General features: G+C 42.3%; 1 protein-coding gene across 2 annotated transcripts in view; it reads right to left on the bottom strand.

Moving 5' to 3' along the window:
* LOC117164216 (temperature-induced paralytic E) overlaps positions 1 to 27933 on the bottom strand; it is a 124911-nt gene that overhangs the window by 35321 nt on the left and 61657 nt on the right. The window contains exon 1 of one of the 2 annotated variants that reach the window (XM_033347130.2): positions 2803 to 3427. The exons of the other annotated variant lie outside the window; for it this stretch is intronic. The gene's annotated coding sequence lies outside the window, so the exon portion shown is untranslated. Of the gene's footprint in view, positions 1 to 2802; positions 3428 to 27933 lie in introns of those variants that run through there. 2 annotated transcript variants of the gene reach the window in all.

Raw genomic sequence — 27933 nt, 5'->3', positions numbered from 1 at the left:
TCACTCGAAAAAACGATGCATATACTGTTTAATAAAATAATATTTTTATGAAAATATATTACCTCCGAATTTGCCTCAAATTTCCCTATTTTTCCAATAAACCTATATTTTTCGATAACTCACGCTAAATAAATTTCTTCAAAGGAAAGACAAAACTTTTTATCGAGGTCTTCGACTTGACACAAACATAGAAATAAAGTAGTCGATATGATTTACACTTTAATAAGTCGCTCCTAACCTAAGAAACTTTTTCTGCGAAATGTTTTGTATAAAAAAGGAAGCGAGTCAGATTTCGCGCTCTCGTGTTCCGTAAATTATGGAACACTGGTGGCTGTTTATTGGATTTTAAGCATTTCGTCTATCACTAAACTCAGTGGCGGGCGTAGCCTGCCCTTGAAGCTTTCGATAAACGCCCATGTCGCGCAAGCTCCTTTTAATAAATCTGAGGAAACGAAAATAACTAAACGCACGATCGTGCATTCTCTTCTTCCCATCCTTTCTTTTTACTTGTCTCTACAAGACTGGTAACGGAACTTTAACTACACTCGACGCTTCCGCGCACTTTAGGCCGCAAACTACGGATTTGTTTTATTGGATTGCCCCGATTCACGGAGCGCCAGTATTATAGAGATAAAACTTAGCGCCGAGCTTTGTGTGGCATAGTGTCTTCCGCCGTGTAGTTTCTGGCACCATCCGTTTTTCCCGCAATTAAATAGGATAAGTATTATCTCGACTTTTACGTTAATCGTTATTTAAAGACTAAGATTGTGATGACAAAGAATGATGACGAATGATAACAAGGTTTTGAAGGAACGATTAAAATAAAGTAGCGAAGAGTAATTGATTGATTAGTAAATAAACGAAAGCCAGGATGAATCTTTTCAAGTTGTTGCAATTTTTTGAGTTCATTAGATTGACTTGTTTAGTACTTACGTACTCCTGATCTGCCATGGAAGAGTTTGTTTTTTAAGCCTTGAATACACGATTTGTTTGCTTCCTCGCTAAATGACAATTTATCACTTACACCTTTTACTAATTTTAGTCGCCTATATAAACCTTTTAAAAAATGTCTAAACCCTTCTTGCATTGCGCAGAAATAAAAACGAGGTCTCTATGTTGTTGCACGTAGAAAAGGAATATAGAAAAATCTTACGTTAGAGAAAAGAGCAGGTTCATGATTTTGTAAATCGCATTTTCCCTCCTTTGGTGTGCATTTTAGGCCCGGAATACAAAGAAACTAGATTTTACGGCCACAAAGTGCTCTGTGTTCCTTTATTGACTTGACGAGTCTCGTGCCGACAAGTTACGTCAGAGAAAGCTTAAGCTAGACACAGAGAAAGCTCAAAGGAGCGTTTTGTGTAAAATCATCCTCATCGGTCCTTTGTAATTTTACATTTTTGCTCATTTTTATATCACCTTGCAAGTGAAGATGACAATTTCAGCCTATATTTATATCTCCTACAATTTGTTACCCGCTACACTTATTACGCAGACGCGTCATTATTCTAATGTTCCGTTGACACTGAAACTCAAGTATCAATCAAGTATCAAAAATTTAGCAACACCTTTTCTGAATACGATTTAAACGATAAAAACAGCTTTTACGGTGAACAAGATCCTATTCATCACCCAAACGTACGCACTTATTACTTTATTCAAACTATAATTCAATTTTAATTTCTTTCTCGAAATACGAAAGCATCAATTAAAATATAATACCGAAACACTTTATAGTCTTTCTTCTTTCAATGTTTCCAAATTTCTGTTTAAAGTATCAAAAATATTGGATTTAAAAAGCTCTTCATTTTCAACTTATGGGGAAGTCGTTTCTATAAATTTTGAAATCTATGGTGTGATTCAGAGCAGTTCGAATTACGACAAGCTCGTTCTCCGCCCCGAATGATCAAATTGTCCCGCTGCAACCCTTTCACGACAAAGGGGCGAGCCGTGTAAGAGGGTGGAGAGGGAGAACGCTTTGCATTTACAGAGCCACTTGACGTAAATCAACACGCTCCGCATTAAGTGTCCACGTTGATTACGTGGCCGCGTCCGTACGAAAGGAAGTATCCAATCTACAAGAAGCTGCGCCAGTGCCTGCAAATGGAAGCAGCCAGGCCTGCCTCGTTAACCAGCAATTAGTATATGCTTGGGTGTGCTTTTAAATTCGCGATTTCGTCCTCGTCCGCGTATCAGCATGCCCCTCGGTTGGCCTTTCTCAATGGAGGATCTCGAGAATCCTTTTCAATGATGGAAGAAACGTAATTGAAAGTGTACTAGAGATTCGACTCTCTTGATTTCCATGAAAAATATCGGACTCGTATATTTCTGAGTACATTTGAAGAAGCTACGAATGAAAACAATTTCGCAATGTTTTTTTCAGTCGACCAGGTTCACCCTTTTCACGTGCTACCGGGGATCCTCTCTAGGGAGATTCTAGCAACATTCACTCGATGGTTCCTATCGTTCGAAACTGGGCCAACCGAGTTCTTAAAGAAATCACGTCTTTTCATTTTTATTAAAAGTTTCTATTGTAGATGCTTATGTCACTTGTAAGAATAAATGAGATAATACGACACTATACGAATTGTAACAAAGAAACGGAAGAAGACACTTTAGAATTATAGAACGTGGAGTAATAACCGAGTCTCGGTCTGAATCGCGACTACCACCCCCTGACCCATCCATTCGTGAGGCAGCTCCTGAAGGCGCGTCCTACCCGTGTGTGAAAAAGCTCACAGACTCAGACGAGTCAACTTAAGAGAAAGCTCGATTGTTTCCGCGACGAAAGGAAGGGAACGGTACCCCCTATGAAGAAGAAGAGAAATCGTCGGGGCTCTGCGCCCTCTTCCTGTGCCCCCGCATCCTGTCCCACCTCCTCCTCTTCCCGCGTTCTTTGCTCACTGGCCTTTTCCTCCCTCCCCGTCGCTCTTCGTCGCCTACTTCGCGGCACTATGTCACACTGTCCACTCCCGTGTACATTTGTCGCGCGATCTCGCGAACCACCGCGCCTCGATCGAACCAAGAACCCGCTGTTTCCGTCGAAGCACAGCGAGGTCAGGTAACCAGAGAGAACTCTGACTAATAATTTTCAGTCCACTAATCGTGGCTGCCACCTCATGGTCGCCGTTCTTTTATTTCTTCTTTTCTTTTCTTCCTGTTCTTTTTTATTTCCTCTCGTTCCCTTCTCGTTTCTGTTTTATCGTACGATTTCGATGGTCGACACGAAATGTTCCGTCGATCGTCTCGTATCTCTAGGTTAACCTCGAGCTGCCATTCGAGCTTCCATCGGCGGGGCTCACACGACACGGTGGAATATGATATAACCGCGGGAAATTTTCGTCCTGGCCGCGGCGCCGACGGATGCCGGGCTACTGCAGTCGGTAGAGCTTTTGGGCGAGCTTATTTTCGAGCGATGCTAGCGCCACAGTGGCATCTGGTGGCATCGACCGTCGCCACCGCCGCCACCACCGCCGACGCCGCCAACCGACGCTCAACATCGACACCAGGGCGTCCCCTGACTGGGTTTCGCTTCATCTTCTACGCCTTCCTGCTTCTTGTTTCACGACCTTGCGCTTTCAGTCCTTCTTTCTCTCGTTCCTTCTTTCCTTTGCATTTACACGTATACCTTTTTTCTTAGCATATCTGCGTGTATATACGCTTTTAGCATTGACAGATATGGAATATTCGTAGTGGTTATTTCTGAATCGTTTCTACACGAGCTACTATTTTTACGATCATGATTTAATTAGATATGGTTCTTTTGCGATATAATTCCACACAGCAGTTGTATAATATAAACAGGCATTTAAAAAGTTAAATTATCTTTTTCCTTTCCAAAAAAACCGATTGACATATGTATTTCCAGCAGCATTTTATAAGTTTATATCAATTATATAAGATGCGAATTATTCATTATAGATAGACATGTAGTTAAATACAGTAATCTAGACATATTTCCTGCTTTAGTTTAAAAGCAGAGTATTTAGTCCGAGTTATGGGAAAAACATAAATATTTTGATTAAATTGCGTGAGGCATTCAAACACTTATAGACAATATTGTACAAGTACATAATATTGTTACGAACCCTTTACATAATTTAATTATATGTTTCCATTTCCCTAACAAAGTTGTTTAGGTTAAAAACAGAAAAGTGAAAGCAGAAAACTCATCGAAGACCTGATTGTATCGATCGGACGACGTTATTCGAGAAGAGGAAGAGGGTCGTAATAAGATTCTGGTTGAAATTAACGAAACGTATTTTTCGTAACACTCGACCGGAAATACTTGACGAAACTGGTTTACCAAGTTTCGCGATTTCATGGAAGCATCCGAGTGATTTAGCTCTGACTCTCCGCGATTTTCCTTGCAATAATTCGGAATGATTCATTTCACGACGGTGGTAGTTATTCTCGTAACAAACACTCGTTTTTTCTGGCGAACTTAGGAGGTCGACAGATTTGTGGAATTTCGGTTGTTACCATTTATATCAAATATCGTTTTGGTAACAGACCAGGTTGGTTTGCGATAACGTTTTACATATTGGAAATTAGCCAGGGAATTTTAATAGATGTCTGACATTTAAGGTCGAATTACAATGTGTTTATCGATAGCCGGGCATTGATGCTTCTCAATTTACATAATACTACTGCAGAGATTAGAGTGAAGTGTCAGTGGAAACTTATGGGATTGAATACAGCCGAAAGATTACTGTTTTTACGCCAGAAAAAGGATTAAAAGGATTAAAATTAAATATAATGGCCAATATACAGGGTGGTTGGTAACTGGTGGTACAAGCGGAAAAGGAGTGATTCTACGCGAAAAAAGAAGTCGAAAATATAGGATAAAAATTTTTCGTTTGAGGTTTTGTTTTCGAGAAAATCGACTTTGAATTTTCGCTTGGTACGCGTGCACTTTATCACGTCTCGTTATAACGGATCTCACTGTAGATCGTTGTCTCGATGGAAAAAATAAAAAAAAAAAATTTTTATTCTATATTTTCGACTTCTTTTTTCGCGTAGAATCACCCTCTTTCCGCTTGTACCACCAGTTACCAACCACCCTGTATAAATAAGATGGTAAATTACACTCGTAAATTCAACTAATTGTGTCGCGAAAAATTTTATTTCTATTCTTTTTTAAGTTTCAAGAGTTCTATATACTTTCTATTTTTTCCATAATATGGGATTCAAAAGTATGTTTGTTATATTGTACTTTGGAGCATTGTTAGCCTAGAACAGCTTTTAAACTTTTATTTCAAGTAATAATTACAAATAAAAGTAAATTATATTTCGTATAAGTCTATTCCTCGAATTTTTCAATTTAGTTGGCAGTTGGAGATGTTTTAAATATAAGATAATAAAATTTAAGAATTTAATCAAGTAATTCTGTAATATCAAACGTCGATTAATAAAAGAGAAAAGAAAAAAAGGATCTCTTGAAAATACAATTCAGTAATGAGACAAGTTTTTATCCTCGGATTAAGACGAGTCGCAAGAAATTGCGAGAAGGTAAGTTCTCCAAGATCGTGTATGCACCCTCCAGGGTTTCCCTAATGACCTAATGCTGATGCAGCCGTGGAGCCTTGGAACCGAAACCAATAAGAACCGGTCTACCATGAGTTTGGAACAGTTGTAAATCGTTGTAACGAAGTTAGCCAGTGCAGCGATGTTCGAGACGAGCCTGAGAAATTAGTTTGTCCGGCAGGGTAAATCGATCCTCTTCGCCAGGAATGCCGTTTCATTTATGAAACCTAGCTCTACGTGGATTCGTCGTATTAATCTGTCTATCTGTGGTGAGCACGATGAACCTCAGAAGATTTGACTGATTCGAAAACTGAATCCGACTGTTGAATTAAAATATAAGGAGAAAATAGGAAACATCGTCCTACATAACATTTACTAATAAAATGGTTAATGTTTCTCATTTTTATAATAATACAAGAGAGCATTTCGTATCTGATTTTGCTCTAATATTTTATATGACATTGTAATATTTTTATTTTAAATGACCAACTCGGAAAAAAGCAATAATTTTTTGTTCGCTTTTTCTCCACCTTCCCAACCTTACGTTGCTTATACCTTACGGTAGCTATATTTTGAAATATAGCTAAATCCATAGAATTTTGTCTCTAATAGGTTAAAGTATTAAAACTTGATCTCCTCAAGTGCAGAAAAGGTAATTGTCCCCTGACCTTAATTACTTCGTTAAAGCTAAAGTAAACTTGTGGATAGTGCAAAAACGCATACGTATCGTGGTACGAAAAATTTCTAGAGATTAACAATTTTGCCCTGTTCCAAATTCGAGGATTATTCCGTGCGGTCAAACGTGGTCAGTTCGTAACACGCAAATCGTATTGAGCCAGCATATGCGTTTCGATGTCTGTTTCCGTCTACCGATGAACAGTTCGTTGATTATCGCATTTGCTTATTCTAGCTATTGTCACTCAACGTCAATTCCATTAAGGGAGATGACACCATCTCCAGGTTATTACGATTATCACGATGTCTGCGTTCCGTTACACCTGCGTTTCGTGGTATTCCCGCGGAACTAGTTAAAACTGGGACGACTCTGTCACGAGGTTTTTACCAAACGCCTTCCCTTGTCGTTGTCATAATTTATGGGACCGAATATTTCATGTCACGAAACTGCTATGAAAGTTCTCTTTTCTGTTCCATGATATTAGTGCTTTGCTCTAATTATCGAGCTTATATTTTGTGTTGGGGCAAAAAGGTTTGTTTTCTTTTCGAGTATTCAAAATAGCGTAATACTTTTATTTAGAGGATGTATAAGAATGGCATTTAGAGGATGAAACAGATCTCCCCATACATCCTATTTCTTTACTTAGGTTCATAAAAGTACGAATTTACATAAATATCCGTAGTCTAACAATACCGAAGTTAATCTCACAGCATAAAAATAATGAAAACAATAAAGATATTTTATAACAAAAGAAACATATAAATATGTATCTGACCCTGTTTTTGGGTCATAACAGTTTGTCCAATATATATGTCAGCTACTTTAGATCTTAAAAGTAAAGCGCATTAGAAACGTTTCTACACGTATTATTCTTATCAAACGAACAGATCTAATATTTCCGAACGTCACTAGCAATTTCCGACAAGATGTTCGCAACATTATCACGTACGAGCATATTATTGAATCTCGATCATCGTCGATTTAGATAGGAAAATTGAACCCATTATTTTCATCAATAATAATTATCGAGTAATTATAGAAGTTTCGTTTCATGGCTGGCATTCTGACGAGTTTGTTTCGTGTTGCTCGGTGATAATTCCTTGTTCGAAGAAGAGCCTTCTATTCGTTGCTCGTTAGCACTCGAATATCAAGTATGTAAGCGTTTAGCCTCTAACAACAGGCCATACACATGGATCGATCAAAACAAGCCCACAGGACGTTGCACTTTGAACAATGTCGTAACGAACCTTCTCTCCCCTGGTGAACTGCTTCGCCTCGCCGTATTGGAAGTGGAGTGCGCTCCAAGTATGCTCGAACCAGCTAGGTTTGTTTCTTTATTGATACAGACCGCACGGCGGATACTCTTATCCTCTTGATGATATGGAATATCGTTACCACGACACACTTTTTACTCTATTGCTTCTTTTTCTTTCTTTCTTTTTAATACTGTACACAATCACGAATCGATGTTGCCGACGTTTCATCCTTGTCAGTTTCCTCGACGATACGAATCCATTCATGCAATTCCTGATTGTTGTTTATTTTCTATTACCGATGGGATCCGTCGTGAAATGAAATTCCCGGGACGTCTTCCAGGGAATACCAAAACTCGTAACTTCGCGTTTCCTACTTTCCGTTTGATATACAGCCTCCAGAGTGTTTAGGATATAGCATATAGGATTCTTCCAGCATTGCGTATTGGAACGATGGTTCGATTTGAAAGAACAAAATGTGTATAATAGATTAGGTTTCTGGAAGTTCGTGATGTTTCTGGTGATCGATATTAACTCTTTGTAAACGAGAATTTTTTTGAGAGTATTCCTTGGTGAATTGGATATATCTTTTATATAAAACGAAATCATATGATGAAAAATTAAATTGCAATTTTTTTTATATTATTTGATAATAACTATGTGAATTATTATATTGATAACAATAAACAATTTGTATAAGTATTGATCACAGAATAGTAGCTGTTGATGATTAGAAAAGGAATGAAAAATTTGTTAATTAAATTTGTTTTTATTATGCAATACTGTTAAGTGGAGTATACTACCCTACATTATCCTAGTTATAATATAAGACTAGTAATAATAGAAGTAATAATAGTAGAGTAATAATTATGAATACGAATTGCTGCGAATTGTGTTGCAGCTAATGAAATGACTTTTTGCCATCATATTTTCAACCTAGTAACTAGAAGAATTTAATCGCTTATTTGACCCAAATAATTACTTTCTATTGTGCATTTGGCTGAACTGAAAGGGAATTATTCATTACAAATTTCAAACAACAAAATGGAATCGGTTAGTTACGACACAGATCTATGAAAACACATTGCCACAAATATTTGTTATATCTTGCTACGAATTCTTCAAATAATCAAACATTTATGACCAATAATAACTTAACAGTAGGAAAATTACGACAACAACAACAAATTAAAGTATCAATTAATAACAAATATATTATCATTAGAATTATCGAAACAGAAAGATACAAAGATTATATCAAATAATTCCCTTCCTTCGCGTTTCAGCTTAACAAATAGCACTTACGCGTTTTCGAATAAACTGGACTGATCAGATGTACTCTCGCCTTCGACTGTTTATTCTTCCCTTCAACGTTCGAGTATAATATTTAGAGAGAGTACGGTCGCTGTATCCTCCTTTGCTCGCTGCTAAAGTTAAACTGTTATCGCGAGTTTCGTCTGTTACGAAACAGGGATCGGTATTTGCTCATGTACTTTCGAAGAATTCACTGGGTTAACTAGACTGCAAAATAATTTACTCTCGGGGCTATTGTTCCGGAGGATCGCGCGAATGTGTGTTGCTTTCGTTCGATTGCACCGTGAACTGGATGCGATAAGTAAACAGCGTATCGTCGCGTCATGTTGTCAACTCCTTCGCCCGTTTCTCTTCACTGTTTATGGAAATGAAAGAAACAGGATTATTGCGAAATGTCGTGCTGTTACTTGGACATCTGGTACGAGTATTTACGCATAGTTTTACGACCTTTGTAATTTTGTTACGTTTGATTCTGTTACGGCTGTTAATGATCAATGGTTCTACGCTACTGGAATTGTTTTCTTACTAGGGATAGGATCAAGTTTGATATGTACCTACATACTCAACTCAATCCCAATACAATTCCAGTAAACATACGGTTGTTTGTACATTTATGAGAAGTTCAAGAGTGCAAAAATATATAAAATACACGTAATACGCAAAAATATATAAAATATTCAAAGTATACCACTCTTAATATGGCAAGGTATGGCAACGGTACAACAGTCTATGGTATTCATACATTTGCCCAAAACAGAAATCTTCTGGATAAAGTCCTCATAGAAAGATCAATTATAACTGAAACCACTTCTTACAATTTTCAAAGTATTTGGTTATAAGAAGTACGAATTTATCTGGTCTAGATATTTAACCGTATTGTCTATTTAACAATATTGTTTCTTTTTTTTTAATGTTTGTTCCAGATATTGCAAACTTATATTGCAAATCTATGAAATAGAAGAGTCAAACTGTAAAAGTTACATCGTCTAGACAATTTAGCAAATTGATATAAGTTAGAGAACGTAAAACTGAATCACGGTTGCATAAAGTAAACTTTAGCTGTGATTCAATCTCTATTGAAAAAGGTAGAACGTTGTATGCAATCGTGGGTGTTATATATCTGCTTGATGCTTCCGTGTAGTGTAGAATCTCATTATATCGTGGCGGAAACTGTTCCGCGAACTCCGGCTTCAGTAGTAGGACAAAAGCATGGCCAGCCGAGAGTCTCGTAAGTAGAACATGTTTACACAGACTAGGCGTGGAGGTTTTGAGTGTTTGGGAGTCATTTTCATTGTTACTATAACTGTATGATATTTAAAGCGAATAACTTCACTTCAAATACTGTTTTATCAATTATGTTTAATAATTTGCGGTAACATTTCGATAATCAATAAACTTTTATATTCAGAAACTTATAAATTACTATCTAGTTTCATTATTTCAAATTTATAAGAATTATTACTTCTAAAATTCGAAAAATCTTAAAATTGACCTGTTATAGTTTCTTCGCCAACAATTGTTTGAAAATAATTTATTCGTCAAAAATTGTGTAAAATATCTTTAATCTTTTTCAAATGTTAAATTTATATTTCCAGCAACTTTTGTAGCAGTTTTCCCAAACTTAAACTTCTGCCTATTCATGACGAGCAATAATAAGGTTGTAACATTTCTATTAAAATCTTAACACATTGAATGCACATGATTTATGGCAAATTTCATCCACCTTATCATAGTAGATAATTGATAATAGGAAAAAATTTAATCTATCGTATTGACTCATCAAAGTTTGAAAAAACGATATTTCATATGCACCTACCTAATCCCAATCCTTCAAAAAATGGGTTACAAGCTCAAAGTACTTACACACTTTCTTAATTACGATTCAGAGAAATAATTAATCCTACTTAACAAAAACATTACACTACTCCTTAAGTAAATTTAATTTTTTTTATTTACGGCCAAGTCAAGGAAGCTATAGTTTACGTTGTGTATTCGATACAACAAGATGTTGCTGAATATTTCAACAAGAAGAAAAGGAAAAGAGCTATACAAGAGTCATGGATATTGTTGTATTCTAGTTTCGTCTTAAACTCGTAAAAACAGCATTCACGATACTAACAATGGTGCTACGTCTTTTTCTGGTAGCGTGAAAGAGGCAACGAATCTTCTCTATTTGCTTGGGCAAAAAAAAATTGGCTTGTATTCCGTTGCCGTGTTATGAATCAAAGTCTTTTTTTCGCTCTTTTTACTCGTTTTGTATACATATACCCCTTTTTATTTGGCAGGAGAAATATCTTTTGCGGCTTTTGGTGTTTGATATACATCTATGCAGGAAACGAATTCGTTAAAATATAATTTCGTCAAGACTCAGTCTATTTTTCGGTTCTTTTTATTTAAGAAAATTATTTAATTATTTCGTGACACTGCAAAGAAGTCTGGTTGAAGAACTAACAACTTTTAACAAGCTCTTAAACTCCCTTAAGCTGACCAGCGGACCTAGTTGAAATTTATACGCGCAATCCTTGCTGGCTTCAAGCACGTTCAGTCGCAAATAAACGTCAGGAGATTGCTTAAAGTTGCAACAGTTTGTATGCTTCGAGGAAAGATATCGAGTAATTCCTGTTAAAGAACATAAGGGTTACGTTCACCGTTATTTTATCGGTCTTCCACGAATTGTTATTTCTTACTTTAAATAGTCGAAGAAAAATTAATTCAATGACGAATGAAAGAAAAGTCAGATATTCTTGCTCTTTTTTAAATTAAAGAAAATTAAAGATGAGTCAAAGTATTTAAACATCGTCAGACCTTTACTCACTAAAAATTAAGGATTACTCTTATGAGAAATGTATTCTTCATTGGACCATGTTTTACATTCTACGTATTGTATCTATTTTCGTCTGATTTATTTATATTAGTATGGAATTGACCAAGCTCTATCATTATAGTCGGTGAGAAGGATGTATATTTTATACTCTTAGGAGAAACTTCTTATTATCATAAAAAACTTCGCAATTAAAAACAAGTATACATCGCAAGAAATCAGTCTCTACGAAAAAACTCGACGGCACAGAAGCGTTGAGTGCCGGACAGCTGCTTAGAACGCAATAATATAATACTGACCGAAATTCCATACGCGACTCGCGACGAATCACGTACGTAGAAGACAACAAGGCTCGTAGGCAAGGATGTCAGGAATTTTGGTAATAATCCGCGATGAATTTCGAGTATTCGCCGGTGGCAGTTCTGTCCGGATGTGACGAATGGCTCCACACCGTCTGATCTCGATCGATTTGCACGGAGCCGCGTCGCGACTTCACTTATTCTGAACCTTCCATCTCGAATTCGCGTGGTAAATGCCTTTTTGACCCGAGATGAAGCAGCGGTCTGTGTTTCTAGCTTTAGACCCTGCGGCATAACGAGCGCAAAGGAGATCAGAAAGACGATGAATCGCCATTGTGAAACGTACTTTGTCACTATGCTAACCTACGGAAGTCACGGCGACAGGGAAAAGATTGGACTGAGCAATTTAACCGGTGTCGTTTCAGAGAGGACGGTTTGTTCTTAGGGCGACGGTTTCTCGGGAAAATTGGCTGGGAGCCAATGAATGGAAATGTGGGCCAAATGTCTTCCTCGTATCCGTGCACGTTGTCTGTTCCATGGATTCTCTGATAATCTGTGGTCCATACCTCGCGGAATATACGATGCAAATGATGCCTGTATATCTTCTACATTAATTGTACACTCTGCCCCCAATCGACCCGTTTTCTCTTTTTCTCTTGATTGTTCGTGCGGGGTCACGTTTACCGAATATTTGTCGTGTGATTCGTGGAAGTTCCAATGGGGATTCTAATGATACCTACTTATGTAGTTTATGGTAATTCTGGGTCGATCAGTTTCTAAAGAAATATGTATCTTGAATTTTCTTGGTTTTCCATATTAACTTTATTATTTATCACATACAATTATTAGATAGAAATTTTGTGATTAGGAATATACTAAATGAAATGAAAAGAATATAAATATTCTTTTTTGACTCTGGGATATACATCCATTATGAAGGGAATATAAGAAAGGAACAGTTGAATATAATAATTTTCCTTCTTTCCTTCTTGTCCTTCCTTCCTCTTTTTTTCTTCAACTTTTTTTTTATTCGATCTTTCGTCTTTCTTAGTTTTCCACATCCTCTTTTTTCCTATTTACCTTTTCCCTCGCCTCGTTCAACGAATAATTTCACTCAAATTGCAATTTTATCTTAGAAAATAATATCGATGATAATAATTCTAATAACTTTCCTGGCGCAGAAAGGAAAAATCTTCCATAAAGGTAATTTAATAAATGTAAATTTAATAATAGAGTTAATTTAATAAATGTATAAAGGAAAGGTTTTATGAGAACATAGTCGTATGTACGTTTAAATTTAATGTTCGTAAATAGACAATTCTTAAAAATGTCTTTGAGAGAAAAGTATTGCTTTCCGAAGTTTTCGATAAACAACAACCACCTTATCGTTTTAACAGACCGCCTCAACTGAACGCGTCGCAAATGGGATATCCCTCTGTAATACATCTAATGTCCATTGAATTATCGATAATCCCACAACTAACTGACAGTGTGTCAGATGCAAATGACATTGCCGGGTCTTCGACGCAGCTGGTCTTCCATTTGCTCGCATTCGATAACTTCTCGCCTTTATTTCGTTCCTTCTGACATTTGGAAACTTTTTGAATACCAAGTATTTCCCTATTTCACTTCTCTTATGAACAAAACTTTCTATCGCGTTTCCTTTGTTAATTTTCTAGAAGATTAAATAGCAACTTTGGAATATTAAAATTATATTTTTAGATTGCAATAAATTTTGTAGAAAGTACGACATCATACAAAAAATCTTTTTGAAGTACAAACATAGCTGACGACATGCATAAGATTATGCGTCGTTAGCATAAAACAAAACTCGTGGATCATCCCGAGTGAGATGAATTCTCAGCGTGGTTTCTGGTATACAAAGGTTCCGCATAACTGATTTCACAGAAAATCTGCATATATGCGTCAAATGCAAATGACGCCGATAAATCTACAACACTAAGCACGGTTTGGCTGCAATTAAGAGGAACGCGAAATAAAATTATGGGCGCAGCTCTGACAAGTGTAACAAGTTAAAAGGCACAGTGTATCTTTAACTTCAACATGTACCTTGGATTTCACTCTAATAATTTAAATTGTGAGGTGTGCATAAATTGTAACAGTGCGCTCACGCGGAAGTGTGTTTAAATTAATTTTACATAATTTGTCTTCATATCTGCATCCCGTGTTTCCTGATTATTATTCCGACCATTTCTAAAATGATCAAAACTAAAAGTTGGAAAATGGAAAAATGTGATCACATTCTATATCGAGAGAAAATAAAAATCTTCACAACTCTCCTAAATAAACTCTTTAAATCCTCTACATAACAAAGACCATCTTTTAGAAATAAATAAGACAAAAACGAAACTACTACATTATACAGCGGTGCGAAAGATTTTGGAACTTATCTTTATGTTACAACGAATAAAGAAATAAATGACATTTAGATATGTAGAGCGTGTGTAACAACTCACCTACCGAAACAACTAGCCCTGAAAATGGATGGCACTGAAGCGTCGCGCCTATACTCCGCCGTCAGTGACAAGTGGGAAGGCACGCGAGTCTCGATCTCCTTGCGGGATCGAAATGGGGGGCACGAGGCGGCTACGGGTTCTCAGGGCGTAGGTCCGCGCCCTGGAAAACCCCGATGAATCTGATATTCTCCTATAGCCGGATGGTGACTGGTAAGCGTCTTCGGCCCCCTCCAGTTTACCGATCCGGTGCGGAGAACCTCGGAGAAGTTGGTGGGCACGTATCTGCCAAGACCACTCACCTCACCTTCTTGGGGGGGCTCCCCGTCACCCTGTGCCGGCCTTGGCCGGGACAGGGTGCGAAAGAGTGAGTGGCACCAGGATGGAAACCCTTGTTGACGACCACGGCGACTTCAGAATCACAATGGACAGAAAAACGAATCAAAAAATCGTTTATGGTGCAGGGGAGGGATACCCCAGTACCGGTGCAGTCGCGGGTTGTAAAGCGGGCCCCGCTGCGTCGTCATCGAGTAACCGTGGCCCTCTGGGGGTGGGCCGCTAGGCCCCCCGACACGCTCATGCGTCTGGCGAATGGGGACACACGAACTGGGGGGTCTCGGAGGGGGTTGGTGGAACCCGACGTTATGATCGTCGGCCCGGGACCCTGGCGGGATGGGATGCGGCGACGCCGCGGTCGCGGCCGGGGGGTGAGATCCGACGACGAAATGTCGTCATGCTCTTCCTATTCGACCGTTGCGGGTACGCTCGGCAAGTGGTCGTACCGCAGGATTACTGAGTCCACAGAAAGTACCGCCCCCGCCTCCAACGGTTGCGGCGGAGGCGCGGGACGTCGCACACGGCGGGGAGACGCGCCCGCGGGGGATCCGGACTCTGCGCTACTGCCGGCTCCCGGTAAATGGAAGAAGAGGGGCGCGAGGCGCGGGACGGATACTGACACCGACACCGACGACGAGGCAGCCACTGTGGTCGCCACCGCCTCTACCATCCGCGGCGCTGCCGACGGCAGCGATGACATGCGGAGGGGTGAAGTAAGGATCGGACCGGTCGACAAGCAAGCGTCCGCGAAGGACGCGGATCCGACCCACGACTAGGAAGAGGAGGATGTCGCATACCTGCAAAGGAGGGTGCACTTTCTGAAGAGAGAGATCAGCCGTCTCCAAGAGACGGTGGAACGGCTGACCAAGGAACGCACGGAGAAGGCAGCCAAAATTGATAATAACGACGGCGAAGGATAAGAGGTGGGGATCGCCTCCAAGAGAGGCACGAAAGAAAATGCTCCCCGGGCTCTAACGGGGACGGTTATGGGTCCCCCTCCCCCACCTCCCCCGCACCACTGGTCAGCGGCGCACCGCCCCGCTGCCCCAACGGGTCATGGAGTAATACACAGACCAAGGGAACGGACAGATTCGGTGGTCCAGGACCTCGAGATTCACTAGAGGATCTCAAGAACCTGTTCCTCCGCAAGTTGGAAGAGCGGCGACGAGAAATAATGCCATGGGGAGCGATCCTCCTGGCTACGGAGGCTGGCGCTGCCGCAAGAACCGTTCAAGTGCGGTCGCGGCTGGCGAGAGACACTTCGCGGTCGACCGTGGAGTCGTCGGCCGACGAGGCAGGGTTCATTACCGTCCAAGGAGGAAGAAGAGGGAGAGCGGGGCAAAAGAACAGGAAGCCCTTGCAACCTCTTCCAACGGCCAACGCGCCGACCGGGGACGCAAGAACCAAGGGACGGATATCGTCGTCTCTTCCGTCGTCGACACTACGAACAAGGGCCTTGGTGCCCGGGACGGCGATAGGGAGCGGCGGAACGAGAGCCAGGACTTTCGCGAAGGTGGCCGCTCGGCCTCCGGTGCGGGCGATGGACTCAAAGCCATTGGGGAGGTAAAAGACGCAACGCTAGTAGGCGGGACGCGCACAGCGAGAAAGTGCCGGGCCTTCCCCGACCCCCGCGGTGCGCCGCGGTTTCGCTCACCGTGAGGGGCGGCTCGGGCTTCACGTATAGGGATGCGATGTCGGTGGTGAAGAGGGAAGTCAAGCTCTCCGAACTCGAGATGACAGAGCTAAGACCGAGGAGAACGATTACAGGGGCGCTACTGTTTGAAATCCCAGACCAGGACGCTAGGAGCAAAGCATCACGACTGGCCGAGCAAATGGTGGCCACGCTGAAGGATTTACCCGCCAAGGTAACAGTGCCGCGAAGGACGGCCGAGCTAAGAGTGACCGGACTGGAGGACTCGGTCACCCCGGAGGAGGTGGCAGCCGCCGTTGCTGAGGTCGGGGGCTGCCAGGCCGATGAGCTCAACGTGGGAGTCATATAGCTACGCTACCGCTGACGGGTCGGTATGGCTACGCTGGCCGCTGACAGCGGCCAGGAAAATCAGCAGAGGCAGAAACGCTCGACCAGGAGGTGATTAACATAAGCTGGTCAACGGCGAGGGTTTCCCCTCTCCCTGCGCGCCGACTCTAATGCTTCAGGTGCATGGAGTCGGGTCATGTGCGTCGGGATTGCACATCGACGGCCGACCGGTCGGAGCGCTGCTACCGGTGCGGGGCGGAAGGACATCGCGCGGGGACTGCTCGCGTCGCACCGTATGGGGTCACCGGCATGCAAACCGCCTGCCCGTAAGAGAAAGCAAAGACCATTCCAGGCAACTGTGGGGACGCGGTGAAGCGGAAGGAAACGATACCGCCGTCAACTGACCCAATGAAGGACAGAAGAGAGGACAGAGAAGTCGGACACAACGACTGCAAGGGGAATGGCCCGGAGGAAGTTATGGAGACGGAGCCTTCCTCGACCTGAGCGGAAGAAGAGGAGGACAACTGCTCCTGCAGTGCAATCTTAACCGTTCCCGCCGGGCTCAGGACTTAATGTTCCAGAGCTATGACGGAGCGGCGGATTGCTCTGACGGCAGTGGCTGAGCCGTACAGCATTCCCGACGCATCACGAGGCACTGGGGATCTGATCGGTTCGGTCGCCGTGTTCTGGACCGGAATCGCGGGGAGCCCCTCCTGCCCGGTGATCGAGCGTGGACGGGACTTAGTGGCCGTGAAATGGGGTGACCTGGCAGTGGTGGCCAATGGGGTGGCCTGGCAGTACGTGTCGCCCAACATCAGCGGGACAGAATACGCCTCCTTCCTGGACGGGCTCGCGGCTTGCGCGAGGCGTTTGGGCGCCTGCCCGTCACTGGTCTTCGGGGACTTCAACGCCCACTCAACGGAGTGGTGCTCCCACAGGACCAACGGAAGGGGGCGCGACGTACAAGTCTGGGCGGCCGCACTCGACCTCCGGCTTATGAACCGTGGGCCGTCTAGCACGTGCGTGGCGTGGCGTGGAGAGTCCATAGTGGACCTCACATGGGCAAATCCTGCCGCATCCCGCCGTGTTTCCGGTTGGAAGCTTTCCCCGGAGGAGACCCTTTCGGACCACCTCTACATCTTGATGGAGGTGGCGGTTGGCGGCGCGATGGGCGACTGTTCGTTGGCTGCGCGCGGGCCCATCGGCCCACCGGGAAGAAGATTCCCGCGGTGGGCGGTAACCCGCCGCGACGAGGATTTCATGGCAGCGGCCGCTATAGCCGTCGCTTGGTTAGAAGAATCCAGGACCGACGAGGACGCGGAAGCGGGAGCGACCCAGCGATCTGCGATTCGTATATGCCGCGGTCTGGAGCCCCGCGCCGCGCCGGCGCTGTGTACTGGTGGTCCGAGGAGATCGCTCGTCTCCGCGAGACATGCATCCGCGCTCGGCGCCGGTACTCCAGATCCCGCCGTAGGCGGCGGGTGGACGGAGCCGCGGTGGCTCGTCTGTACGAGGCCTACAGCGAAGAGCGAAGGCTCCTGCATTGAGCCATCAAGGAGGCGAAGAGGCAGGCCTGGGACGAGCTTCTGGCCAGCCTCGATTCTGATCCCAGCGGGCGTCCTTACAAAATGGTATTGAACAAACTCCGTCCATGGGCGCCACCCTTAACGGAGAGCATGGACCCACGATTCCTGAAGGAGGTCGTCGGCACCTTGTTCCCGGGGGCAGCGAACGAGGGAGATGGCAGCCCTACCGAAGAGGAGGAGCAGGAGCCTCAACCGCCAGAAGAAGAACCACGTGTCTCCGCGGGAAGGTGGAGCCCGGAATCGAGGGTCAGCGACGAAGAACTGGCCGGGGCCGTCGGGAGGATCGGAGCGCGGAAAGCTCCGGGTCCCGATGGAGTCCCGGCCCGCCTGTGGAAGGACGTCGCCGGCGTCTTGGCCCCGAGACTAATGCGTCTGTTCGACGGATGCCTGTCTCGGGGTGAATTCCCCGCTTCGTGGAAGGAGGAGCGGATGGTCCTGCTGCCGAAGCCGGGGCGCTCCCCGGACTTGCCTTCCGCCTTTCGGCCGGTGTGCCTTTTGGACCTGGAGTCGCATCTGTCCCGGAGTGTGCCCGGAATGCACGACGGCCAGTTCGGTTTCCGGAGAGGGCGGTCTACGACCGACGCTGTCGCCCGCATCCGCTCCCTTGTCGAGGGGCCGAGCGGTGTGGTTACGTGGCGTTGGCCGTGTCGCTGGACGTGGTCAACGCCTTCAACAGCATCCCCTGGGACAGGATATGCCGGGCCCTCGAATTTCATCGGGTGCCAGCGTGCCTGCGGGGTGTGATCCGGACGTTCCTCCGGGACCGGAGTATCGTCTATACCGTCCGGGGCGGAGAGGTGACCGGGAGGGGTGTACACCGCGGGGTCTCGCAGTGTTCGGTGTTGGGTCCGTTGCTGTGGAACATCGCGTACGACGCAGTGCTTCGGACGCCGATGCCTCCGAAATCGGCACTGTCGTGCTACGCCGACGACACGTTGGTGCTGGTTTGGGGCACGGCATGGTGTAGAACTGTCCGCCTGGCGGAGCTGGCGGTGGCCTGCGTGGTCGCGGAGATCGAGGGATTAGGACTGAGGGTGTCCCCTGAGAAGTCCGAGGCAATGTGGTTTTACCGCAAGGCCGATCACGGGAGGCTGCACAGGACGGCGGCCATCAGGGTAGTGAGGGGCTTCCGCACCATTTCGGCGGCAGCAGCGGCGGTGCTCTCCGGGTTTGCCCCGTTCGGGCGCCGACGTCAGGGTTCGGGCTCGGCGGGCTTTGCTCGACAGATGGCGCGCCAGCCAGAGCGGGTGCACCGGGGATAAGGGTCCTCGGAGCCGTCCTTCCAAACGGGGACGTTTGTTTGGACGGCGGCGGGCCTCCCCTGACCTACAGGGTGACGCGGGTGCTCACTGGACACGGCTGCTTCGGTGAGTATCTGCACTGAATCGGGAAGGAGGCGAACGCGCGCTGCCACCACTGCGATGCGAGCGTGGATTCAGCGCAGCACACACTGGAATACTGCCCGGCGTGGGTGTACCTCATCGCGGAAATCGGATGGGACCTCTCGCCGCCGACGATCCTCGAGGCATTGTTGGTAAGCGAGAGAAGGAGGAGGGCCGTGACCTCCTTCTGTGAACAAGTTATGCTTCGAAAAGAGGCCGCCGAGAGGGTGAGGGTGCGGTACTCTCACCCTGAGAGGATTGACCGGCGAGGGCGCGGCAGAGGCCATGGACGCGCTTCAGTGAGGCGCGCTAGGTCCGCCGCGCCCCCCGGTGGGGTGCAAACTTAGGCGCTGGCACCTCAGCGGTAGGGAAACCGGGCTGCCTGGCACGGCGGCTCCGGCGACGAGGCTCGGTGTAACAATGGCCACACACCGCTCCATCAAGCGGCGGTATTAGGCCGGGGGGTGCGGGTGGGGGTGTATCGCTCACACCGGTTCCCGGGCCCCTTTCGATCGCAGCCGGGACGATCATCGTGGAGGTTTTAGTCGGTTGGAGTCCGGCACTACCACGCCGCTTTTCCCCAGAAGCGACCTGGTGTCCGTGCGGATTTCCTCCACGTTAATAAACAAAAAAAAAAGACATGTAGAGCGTCTTTTTATGCCCAAATCTGTTAATTATTATTAATTATTATTATTATTAATTATTATTATTAATGTTAATTATTAAGTATTAAATATATCTCATTATAAAAAATACTATATTCCTGAACAACTTTTAAGAAAATATCAAATAAATCATAATTATTCATTAACAAAGCGTGAACAAATTTTTTAAAATGACTTGCCGCCATATTGGAGGGTAACTCACAATCAGTTCTATTCGACTTTTCATCCAGGATAATTCTTTACTATACAGTGAAAGTATAAAATAAATTGTTTTTATCGTTATTATGTATTGGGAGAATACGACGTATATTTAATATGATGAAAAACGTAAAAATACAAACATCAATATTCGCTCCTTAGTAATTTCTCATCAAAATAAAGACTAAACATACACTAAGACTAAACGTACACAAAATAAAGACTAAACACTACAATCTATCGTAGATATGTCATCGTTGAAAAGATTTACAGTTCATGATACACAATATATACTATGTGTATTATTTTACTTATTGTAATATGAAAAAATGTAGTATCGGGGAGAAGGGCCCAAGAAACGTCGAGCTAACTACAGACAATGTCGCGAGAGCCGAGGCGCTGTCGGCTCCATCAATGCATTACCGGGTCCTTCAGGTAAATAGCTTTGCCGAAAAGACCTACGTGACCCTGGCTACGAGCGTCTGTAGAACACGTGTGCGGTGGGCCCAGCAAAAGACAATAGAGTGCTAAAACGGCCAGAGAGGCAGTCGAGAAGCAGAGTGCGAGTTGAGCGGACACGGAGTGTGAGTCGGCGTGCGACGATATCGTAGTCTGTTCTTTTGTTATCGAATATCACTCATTAAAATACCTTAAACTTTAAACTCTACCAGCAATCACTTGTCCTTACTCTAAGAATCCACCAGTTACTACAAAAATGTATCGAAAACTTTTTTACGCCACTGTAATATTCCATGATTAACAAACAATACTGCCATTCAAAGACAAGAAAATTCGTGCTGAATTATCTGAGAGAACCAGTCCTTTTTAATAGGCATAACAATAGATCGTAATAAGCGGGATTTTCCGTAGAAGTAAAAGACCATGAGTCGCGGTCATTGTGAATGGCTTATTTTTCCCGCATTTGATTTCAAACCTAAGAATATATGTTCGAGCCAAGAATTTTCTGTTTCGTTATTGATTTACGTTTACGGGCCAGTGACCATACATTGATCGAGGGAAATCGTTCGACGGTTATCAGAAATGGGATAATTCACACCGAAAATAACTTGCGCTTGTTGACGATGAATAGTTTCATGAAACATACAACGAAAACGCATATATCGACCACTTCATGATTCGATCGGGTAATTCAGCAATAATATTTGCTTTAGCCCGTCATAAAAACCGCGTGTTATAACTCGGCAATTTTTAGAAGCGCGTGGAATCGAGCTGACTGTTTCAGGGAATGTAATTTTGTTGTAAATCATTGTGTTCTTGTGAATTTGTCCCCGACTATTTGCCGATTCTATTACCATTTGATAGAGATGTGTTCATGGGCGTAAGTTATGAAATATTATGGTTGAAATTTATCGTGCAATTAAAATTCGCTAAATTATTCCGTGCTTTGCTGAATCATAATTATATATGTATATTTAGTGTGTATGAACAGCTATATGTGCGAAATTTAATAGAAATTCATATAGATTTTTGTTACCGGTGGAACTCGCTCTGTCATGTCACAATTCACAAGAACTGTCTTACCTCTGTGTTAGTCTAATAGTAACGAATACGCATAAAATCTAAAGACTATTAGCTACATAATTTTTTACTTCAAACTTCCAATCGAACTGACTTCCTGAAAATGTTATTTTCCCAGTTACATCATTCTCCTAGCAAACCGATGATATATTCGAAGGCGATTCCGCCAGAGTATCGAACACGTTCTCTTTCTTCCTTGCTGTCTTTCTTTCCTCCCCTTGTTACATGTCAATTTTAAAAGGAAACGGGGAAATTCGATGCAAAAGCAACGAGACACGTGCTTATTTTCAAACTGACGTATCGCTTCGTTGCATTTTCATAACTCTAAAAATATTACTAACTGTATATAGGTTACCGTTTCGAGAAAGAGAGGTTGTATGGTGCATGCCTATGCACCACCTCCACGGAAATATCAATTCCCCGGTGGTTTTAGGGACTACACGCCAATTTCTTTGGCACGTAAGCCAACCGTTCTAATTTACTCACTGCAGGCGCAACTAGCCTTGTCAGTCAGTTGCTATTTACCGTGCAAAGGAGAGAAATAAAGAAAAAAATGCAGAGAAATCACTCGTAGCTCGTGTTTGCTATGGTAATTTCACGCCGACCACGTTATCATAATTCTGTTTCTCCTTAGGTAATACTTTCACGTACGTGCGCTTCATTTCTACGTTTGCTTATGAAAATTTTGATCTTCTCGCGATAAGATATATCACAAAAATGGAGAGGATGTCGACACGAGAGTAGAGGTAAGTAAATTTAGTGGTTTCGGTTTATTAAAGAGATACTGGCAAAATCTTTCCGGAAAATTTATTATAATTTGGAATATTGAAATATTTATTTACGTAGAAAATTTATTTACGCTTACCGCGAGATTATGATATGTATTAGCGTGAGAACTAAAGGAACCAAATAAGAAAGTTTTTGATTGTTGGAAAGAAATTATAAAAATTAATCCTTTAACTAAAATTGATTCTTTAATTTAATTGAAAAAATGTTGGCGGTACCAAGAATTGTTCAAGTGCTTAGACAGCAGGCTGGGCTTCGTCATGGTACTGTAAAATTGTTTTGACACTTTAATGTGCGTTCTAATCAACTTGTAAATATCGCTAATAATGTTAGTTCACACATTCCACAAAAGGACTCATGCAATTTTAGTGACCTCCTTTATTGATTATATTTGATACTTGCGTTTATTTTTAGTGGTGAAAAAAGCCGAAGACAGAAATAGTGTTGATTAATCGCTAGCGGCTTCGTTCTTTAGCTTTCCTGTTTTGTCGCATCCCTCTCAAGGAAACGACGAACGACGCGGAAAGAAAGACAATCATAATAAAGCTTCCCTCGTACTTTCATTCATAACTGGTACCTCGTCTGACCGGAGCCGCTAGATAATTTGTTTGTCGAACAAACAAATTATCGACTGCGAATTCTCTTTTTCTTTTTCCTGACGTTGGAAGGAACGAATGAAAGCAGTGATTGAAGACGTCTGCAAACATGTAAGATTAAGAAGGCAATGTTCTTTTTACAGAGAACAATTTCTGACGATATACTTCGTAAGTTTCTTCTGCTTCCTAACGGAATGGTAATGAAACAACTGGTTTCTCCGATAGACGAAATATATGTGAATATCTTGTATAATTCGGTGATTGAACACATTAGAATATTGACTACAACATCCGAATGCGGTTGTACGGTGAGATTTCTAACTTATATTTTATTGTGATTGAAGCAATTCGGAATTTATGGATGAAATATATTGGTTCCTTATTGTCATTTAATCGTTACGTTAACTTAATGAACTAAAAGTTTCGTCTCATTACGATGTTATGTTTCGTAAGTAACTCCGCATAGTTCCGTGTAAGTAATTCGACGTGTGAAAAACACGATTTCTCTCAGCTACACCGAAACCCGTAATTGGTTCTGCCCAACAAGCCGAAGGAAGAGAGCGCATAGCAAAAAAGCCCATCGAAAGTACGCAGGAAATTAAACAGATCGCGGAGCTTCGTGTCAGACTAATTAATTAAAAAAGCCCGGTGTACTCCGTGGACGCAAAGTAATTTTCATTATTATTCCAACTCCCGGCGATTATCCCTCCTACTGTCGTGTCGTGACGTAAAGTAGAATGGAAAAGAATACCGCAGAATCGAATTCGACGGCCGGACGGATCGATATCGCCACCGATGCAGAGTTAACCGATAAAACGGAATGCAGGCTGACTTCTACCATTGTTGTAGAAAACTTTAATCAGGCCAGTTTCCCATTTCAAAGCTCTGTTTCATCCCAGGTCGAAATCAAACGTCCCGTTCCAGACAATGAAAAGATCGATCAATTGATCGTCACGCGCTTCATCATCTCGGTACTCATCTACCGATCTGCCACCAACTGAACTCAAGAATCAGTTCGATTGTATGAAAGAAACCGGTGTTTTGCTGTGGGCTACGGATGGCGAACAATTACGGAGAAAAAAGGAGCAGGCAGAAACACTGGTAAACCGAGGCGACAATAGGAACGGTAGCAGTCGGTGAGCCCCGTTAACGGGATCAGGAAATCTGATTTTCCGATTCTCATTCAGGCCACTTTTTCCCACCGTTGAATAGGGTAAGCTACGGCAGAGACAGAGAAGCATATAACCAAGCTATCATAACAAGGATAGCCAAACAGAACGATAGAAAGCGACAGGGAAAATGAGATAAAGCGAGAGAACTTGTTAACTATCGGAAATTCTTCTTTCTTCCTCGAACGCCGTTCTATATAGGCATAATTCGAGTCCTCGTTCCTGAAAATATCGTAGTATTGCCTGTGGACGTGAACACGTTCCGAGGAAAAAGCCTCGGTATTGGTGGCAACAGGAGTATTGATTTTCTGGTACGATACGGCAACAACGAGGTGGAGCCATTGCAGCTCCAATGGTAGCACCGCCATATTTGTTTCCCCCAGGAGGACCAGGGAGAGACTGCGGAAAGTGGATTTTCCAGGGGCTTCTTCCAGTCGCTGATCTATCGCCGATTCACGTAAGTACGACCAGTTGACGACTATACATTCATGCCCACGCTTTTCGGCCGCTCCCGCTTGTAAAGCATCTCTAACGAGGTTTATCGGCACGCGACGCTGCGGCGAATGACATGCTCGCCGATTGCTGCGACTGTCTCTTCAAACAGGATCGTGTAAACAACGTGCAACGGCTGTTTGACAGGTGGTTGTCTCGGCTTGAGTGATCCTTACATATTAGTATTAGAGAATGATACAGTTTGTTTCAAGTTTATTGTTTCGGTTCGCGTGAAATCTCAAGAGAAAAACGCGCTGTCAGTGTCGGATTCTTTGCATGACGCAGTCTGTCGCGCGATCATTCCTTCCGTTCTCGTTTCGTTCGATGTCATTTTAATGTTGTGTGGAAATATTAGTCTGTTTAGATGATGGAAATATTAGTTTTTCTGGATAATATATGATACAACCAGCGTGTAATGATGTGCAGTTGATTTGGTGTAAAGCCAGATTGATGATCGTTAACCGATCGATCGGCTCGGCTATTCTTAGACGCAGCACGTGGTGATAATATGCCATGTATTCGCGTTTATAAAGCTCGTTTCTACTTCCGGTGAAGGCGTGTTTCATGAGTTTGAAACACATAAAATCCTATCTGGTTTATCTATGCCGTGTAACGACCTGTTTTAACGGTCGTTTTTAGAAAGGTTTAATTCGGTTTCCTGTGAAATCGAAGTCTTTTTTGTTTTGAAATCTTTCTGATTAATCTTATATTGTGTAACGAGTGTCGACAGAATGTGATCTGTTTATACATCGAAACTTGATTAAATTGATTAGACCGATCGCACGTGATGTGAATTGAAGTAGTATAAGTGCTTCGTATTCGTGATTATCTTCTTTCTTGTTTTGCGATGGAAAGCTTGCTGTATAAAATGGTATCTCTCTAAATCCATTTCTTGCTTTGTAATTTTATTTTGTTTGATAAATTTTTTAATCATTTCTCTTGTACATTCATGTTTTATTTTATGTATATAGAATTTGCTACATGATATTTTCTTTTAGTTGTAATCCATGAATTACGTTTTTGTATTTTGAGTAACTTGAAAATGATGTAGAGGAATTATAGACAATAATATCTACGAGTACATTAACCTGATTATTTTTACATCGCAAGCAATGAACACCAAGAATAACATGAAATGTGCTTTTGTGAATTTTACACTGAGTACGTATTTTCTGTGCATTGAGTAATTAAATGTTTGAACCACAATTTATTATTTTATAAAAACAATTTCTAAGTCATCGATTCCTAAACCATTCTTATAAAAATTAGCTTTGGAAACGAAGAACGGAGAAAACCTGCAAAGTTTTTATACGAACCAAAGCAATAACATTTTTCAAAAGTAGTATTATTATATTAACATAAAAATGTTAAATAAAAATAGAAGACATAGTAGTCCTATTAGTTATTTATAATTATTTATACAATATCTTGATGTGATAAAAGAATTTCAATTCCAACGACATAATATTTCGATTAATAAGCTTATTCCAATGAAACATAAAACCATATTTAGTTTAATCAAAGAAGAATGATATTTCATATGACATAATCTGATTCATAATTTTATATTTCACATATTACAACCTGATACATAATTTTTGTATTTTATACGTGAAAACCGGATACTTTATGATTTACGATATAATTTTAGAAAATAATAGTTACAATTTTTATAATGTTATTTTACCCCATTTATAGATATTTAAAATCACATGTGTACATAATCATTCGTTATCCCCTACATGTTCCATAACTATTAAAATAACACCCGTTTATGCCTACGTACAGTATCTGTCAGTTGACCATATAACGATTCATCATAACCGATAGAGTATAATCTACAATTTTTTGCGTAAATATTTTCCGAGCAATCCTTTTAAGCCGGTATGTCTTCAATAAATAACAACATCGAATGAATCGAACCAAGACTTTCACACAAGAACAATCATTCCTAACATTGAAAAGACAACGATAGAAATTTCTCGGAGGATTTTCCTCGAGCGTTTGGCTTCGAACGAAGCTTGCACGAAGTGTACGCACTGGCGCCGTTCGCACAAAAACTGCTGCTCGCCTGGAAAAAACAGAGCAGTGCCGAGTGCTTTTCTTCGTGTAGGTTCACGAGCCTGGGAAATGGGAGGAGCGCCATGGAATTGCCCCGAAATATTTATGCCACCAACGGCGGAAAGCGTATGAAAGTGTCGTGTTCGTTTAACGAGCAACGAAAGAGACGCGGAAAGCGAAGCGGAGAATAAAAGCAAAGAAAAGTGGTCTGCTCGTATAACTAGAAACACGATCGGTAGGGCAAAAATGTTGCAGGGGATTCGTCGTAAAATTAACGAGCAAGTTTTTAAGATCTTAATGATCCTTAGAAGATCCTTTGATATGGAAGAAAGTCTGAAGAGATAAGGAATTTAGAAAAATGAAAAATGACAAATAGTGCCAAAATATTGAAAATATTTTAAAATAGATTTCGAAAAATCAGAAAGTAAAGATGAAAATTAATCATGAAAATGTAGAAGAATTTTAAAATTTAAATTTAAATTATATCAGAACTAATTTCAAATTTGATTGGAAATTTATCGAGAAATAGAAATAATCTTAAGTAATATCGGAGAAATTTTTTCTAGAGACGAGAGGAAAAATTCAAAAAATTCAAGGAAATTTTTAACACAGTGTTCGCAGTAACGGAATTACACATGTGAGGTCGAGACGTAAAGAAGCAAGGCATAAAACAGCAGGCGCCACACCGTCTGCGGCTAACGCTCGATAAACTACATTATGTGTTAACGCGTTGTGCCTTCTAGCTCTTCCTTCACCTTCTTCTCTTTTTTTTTCCTCCCCGTGAT

The sequence above is a fragment of the Bombus vancouverensis genome, chromosome 7 (genome assembly GCF_051014615.1).
Source record: "Bombus vancouverensis nearcticus chromosome 7, iyBomVanc1_principal, whole genome shotgun sequence".
NCBI classification, from domain to species: Eukaryota; Metazoa; Arthropoda; class Insecta; order Hymenoptera; family Apidae; genus Bombus; species Bombus vancouverensis.
This window is presented reverse-complemented; position numbering and strand designations above follow the sequence as displayed.